General features: G+C 34.2%; 1 non-coding gene and 1 pseudogene across 1 annotated transcript; both read left to right on the top strand.

Moving 5' to 3' along the window:
- Positions 1–897: 897 nt before the first annotated feature.
- Positions 898–994, top strand: LOC122100341 (annotated as a pseudogene).
- Positions 995–4,878: 3,884 nt separating this feature from the next.
- LOC122100339 lies at positions 4,879–4,985 on the top strand. Its single transcript, XR_006146154.1, has one exon. It is a non-coding gene; the product is annotated as a U6 spliceosomal RNA (small nuclear RNA).
- The last annotated feature ends 295 nt before the right edge of the window (positions 4,986–5,280 follow it).

Here is a 5,280-nt window from a genome sequence, read left to right as displayed (position 1 = left end):
AAAGTATTTAATGTATTATTTCATTATCTCTACCTCAGTGTTTGGTAGAGTTGGACCTAAAGCTTTACCATTTGAAGATTTACAGCCTAGTGGCAAGAGGAAACACTTTGATTAAAACATTAACAATTTAAGGCCTAATATCGAGGAGAGACATATAGACTTCTCTTGTAACTCTGAAAATATTTGGTGATAGAAATGCAGTAGTGTAAATTCCTGCCTGGTTGGATGGTAGACTGGCCAGGACATTAGTTAATCATGCATATGAACAATTTTTTCACCTTCTTGGCTTTAGATACTTTTGAAATATTAGGTATAATAACCAATTATATTTTGATAAAATACCTTCTAGCCTAAACATTTCTATCTGAACTGTTCCTGTCTCTATGATCCCTTGTAATTAAGATTAGTTTTGTTCCAGTAAGAAAATCTATGCTGTCAGGGTAAGATATTCTGGTTCGTCTGTTCCTAAATGGAAGACAGGTAAAGGGTCAGGTAGACATTTGTGCCAATAAGATCTCATATAGGAATTTTTAAGCTGCAGAAGTTTAGAAGTAGCTCTTAAGCAAGGCTTACTTTGAATCCTTAGCTCCACAAAGCTAACTCAGCTGATAAATAAGTCCTTGAAAAGCCATCACCTTTGGACCTAGCTTTAAATTCTTCAAAGTATGATGAAATCTAAAATGAAAAAGACTTAAAATACTCATCGACAAAAAAATTGCAAATGTGAGCAATCGAACAAACAATATAAGTTTTTTTCCAATATACACAGAATTTTAGAGAAGTAATATCAATAGCATTTTTAGGAACAATATGTTTTCCTAGTTACAAATAGTCAACCAAGGATATATGCCTGTATAAAGATTGCATCATTAACTACCTAAATTTAGAGGATACTACATGCTTCAACAGCAAATCTACCCTAATTGCAATACAAAGTTTAACACGGCACTTGCACAAGGATGATAGGAAAATTTGTGTAGTATTCCATATTTTTCATTCTTCAGATGCAAGAAATGAAAAACAGTTATTAAAAATTGATTACAAAAATACAGTTGTAACGATACATGTAATTCATTGAATTGAAAGTTAGTTTGACATCAGTGTATTAAATCATCACCTTAGAAAGGCCTTTACATAGCATAACCTTTAAAAACTTTTGAAATTAGATAACATTTTCAATTTATCCCAAAGAAATAAAATACTATAAGGATCTAGGGGAAAAAAAAGAATCTTAAACTATTTCTATATCGAATGCTATCTGAAATGACACATTTATTAATGAACCTATATATTATGAAACAATGTAGAATTAAAAGTATTATATCTAGGAGAGAATGAAATAGATTATGGATATTATACAAACAGAATACAGATTACTTTAAAATATCCTTTTTCAGACAAGCAACAGAAATATCTTTAGTTTCTGTATTACTCATTTCAACAGATAAGTTAAAATTATTTCTGATTATAAAAATCACAAACTTTGCAGAAATCATTATAAATGTATACAAACAAATCTTGAATACATTTTGACATCGAAGTTAGGCAATTCACTTGGAAGAATAGCATGGAATCCATGAATATTTAAAGTAAGATATTAATGTGGTTTTGTATTGTGAAAATATTTTGTATGGACACAAAGATGGATAGGCATTTTTGAAATTTAAGAAACTTAACCAAAACTTTATGACTTAGGAGAAAAATTTTTGCAGCCTTCCACAACTTCAAAGAGGTGATACATACTTAACCTTTTGGCAATATCAAATGCAGCTTCTTCCAAGTTGTTCTTGACCTGGTTTGATATAATATTTCAATAGAAGCAGATCCAGCGTACCTTTGTTATTTCTATTCCCAGCAGCAAGATGCAAGGTTGTCAAGACTTCTTTAGTTTGGGAATTGGTATCTGCATCATGATGCAGTAAGAAAGAAGCCACTCTGGTATTATTCCACATATAAGCACTATGTCTAAGTATCTACTGTAGGCTTCTGGCTGAAGAGAGCTATACTCATCATCATCCCTAGTATTCATATGAGTGGCCTTTTTGGAAAGTAGTCTCTGCACTGTAGTAAGCCGATTATTTTCAACAGCCCAATGAAGAAATTTGCTTGGACACTTCTCTATTTTTTTCTAGCAAATGATACCATTCCTCACTTTTTCATCTAGTTCCTTGTCTTCATCAGAATTTCCTAACTAGAGACTTTGAGTACCAGTGGGAATGAGGTGTACATGTATTCCCCAATAGTTCATGTTGGTTGAAGTAGTCAGAAAAATCCAGTGAATTTTCTACTTCTGTTTTTTCACCATGATTTTTTTCTCTTTTTCCATTTTTACTATTTGAAATTATTCTAACTGGAGAATAGGGAATGGATAGAGAGCAGAAGAAATAAATCCAAAAACAATCTTCACAGAAGCAAATTCTCAGAGCTATTTCATGACTTTGCAAAGGATAAAGTGGCTGAAGTTACTATAAATTTAGAAGTATGAAAATGGGAGGGGGGACCAAGATGGCAACAGGGCAGTAGGGAAACGTCACAGCTCTCCCCAACCAAAAAGAGAGTTAGAGTTCCTAAGCTTAACCTCCCCAAGAGACCGACAAAAACAAAAAGATGAACACCCAGAGAAATACAGGAGGTGGAAAATAACAAAAAAGAAAGAGAGAAAAAGAATTTCAGAACAGAGAAGCACGAAGACTCCACCTCCAGTGCTTACTGGTGGCAAGCAGCGCAGCAGGGGCTGCTGGAGTCCCAGAGAAAAAGGAGGCTGCCTGCAGATCACCCATGCAGAAGGACTTAAGAAAAGAAGAAACAAAGAACTTCCACTCCTCTGGTCGAACCACTATTAAATAACCCCATGCTGCTGATCACATGTATGGTGTATATGTGTACACCATTATATGTTACAGACCGTGATAGACAATTTGCTCCAGGAAAGCTACAATGAGTTTGTGACTTTAAATGAGCATCATCATCCCAAAATACTGTGAAAATTGGCAAATTTTGTAATCACTTAATTACAAAAAAAAAAAAAAAAAACCAGAAAACTACAAGTGGAGCTATGGCTCAAGTGGTAGAGCATGAGCCTTGAGCTGAATTGCTCAGGGACAGCTGCCAGGCCTAGAGCTCAAGTCCCACAACTGACAAAAAAAAGAGAGAGAGAGAGAGATCTTTCATGTGATGGATTCTAACATATTTATAAAATTATGTTTTTATTGCTTTGTATGTCCCTCCCCCATGGTATAACCCCTGTTTTCACTATATATGAAGTTGATGTATGTGGAGGAGAAGGGAAAAAACAAATCGTTAAAACAGAGATACGGGGAGGACCCATTTCAACAATGAGATGTACAAGTCTTTATGTCTAAAAAAGAACTTTACAACTTTGGTTGGGGGGACGGTGGGGAGGATACGAAGGGATGGGAAGGGGAAACAAAGGTAATGTGCTCATTATCTTACCCATGTAATTGTTACTCCTCTGTGCACTATTTTCACAATAAAAAGAAGTATGAAAATGACCAAAATGTAAAAAGATATTCATATATTTCATTATATAACCCAAACCAGAAAGCAAATGTTGTTTAGATGATTTCTTAAAACATAGTCTTTCAGAAGCTGGGAAGGGGGCTCAGTGGTAGAGTGTTTGCCTTGCATGCATGAGGTCCTGGGTTTGATTCCTCAGCACCATAGAAGAAGAAAAAGACAAAAGTGGTGCTGTGGCTCAAGTGGTAGCACCATCTTTGAGCTGAAAAGCTGAGGGACAGCACTCAGGCTCCAGAGTTCAAGCCCCACAAAAACAAAAACCAAACCAAAAAACTAAACAAAACACAGCTCTCACATTTGTAGCCTCAATTCTGTAAAGACACTGCTTCAGCCTAGGACTAAGATTTTAAGTGTATACATTTATCAACACTTCTGATTCAGATTTCTACTTGAGAAAATTTTAAATCAATATTTTGTTCTTAATTTTTCTCTTTGTACATTCACATGCATCAATAAAAAATGGTGTGGACATCCCAGTAACATTCTCAAAGTACCTCCTGATGATGATTTATGAAAAGTTGTATTCTATTACAAAAAGGAAAACAATGCTACAAATAAAGAAAAACAATAATTAATTATTAATGTTTAATAAAATAAAAACCAAACACCAGTGTTTCCAGTTTTTGAAGTGTTCTACATATTAGATTTTCCTATTTACTCATATTCCTGTACATTTAAAACTGGCTAAGATTATGATTTCACAATAGTTTTGTAGGCTACGGGTAGCCTTTAAAGTTACCCACTAAGGTTACTCTTTCTTTATGGCTCATCTCATCATTTGTATATGGCTTATATCATCATTTGTTTCTCACTAACATATAAAAGAAGCCCTCAAGTTTTAACAGAAACTGTGTAGTTAAAATCTTAACTCTTCTCTCTGTTTCTTTACACAGACTTTGTAACTTCTCATAGTAAAGTTTCTATAAACTCTGAAATGTACATACTTAGTAGTATATGTCTGCTACCATAAATCTTAAATACTTTATGGAAAAGTTTTATGACCTGCCGAACAGTCTTAATTTTGGCATATATAAGCAAATTCCCAAAATTAAACATATTTAAAACAATAAAATTTTTAACAAACCTTAGCACTTGCTACAGTGCTCATTATGACAGGTGCCATGTATAGAATAATTGAATTTCTACTCTTACACCTCTCTTGAACAACAAATATCTGGAATTATTTTGTTTTTGACATATCTAACTTGACTTTATTCTTAAATGTGTGCTTACATAAGAAATATATGGTTCTAAAATTTCACGACAAGTCTTTTGAACTTATTTTTGTTGAATTTTCTAGTTTAGGAAAATCAATTCCACTTTATGTATAAAAAATGTTCTGTGATCAGTTTGGCAACACATACACTAAAATTGAAAAAATACAGAGAGAATTAGCATGACCCCTACGCAAAGATGACATGCAAATTCATGAAGATTTCCACATTTTTACAACAACAGATGCTGGAGGGTATGTGGACAGAAGGGAACCCTACTCCATTCTTGGTGGGAGTGAAAACTTGTTCAAGCACTTGGAAAGAAGTATGGCGGTTCCTCAAAAGATTCCACATAGAGCTCCCCTATGACCCAGCAATCCCACTTTTGGGCATTCATCCAAATGATCAAACAAGACCATACTATAACTACCAGCACAGCTATGTTTATTGCAGCATTATTTACCATAGCTAAGATAGGGAACCAAACCCGATGCCCCTCAGAAAATGAATGAATCAAGAAAATTTGGTG

This window comes from Dipodomys spectabilis, unplaced genomic scaffold (assembly GCF_019054845.1).
Source record: "Dipodomys spectabilis isolate Male_0828 unplaced genomic scaffold, ASM1905484v1 ptg000574l, whole genome shotgun sequence".
Classification (NCBI taxonomy): domain Eukaryota; kingdom Metazoa; phylum Chordata; class Mammalia; order Rodentia; family Heteromyidae; genus Dipodomys; species Dipodomys spectabilis.
This window is presented reverse-complemented; position numbering and strand designations above follow the sequence as displayed.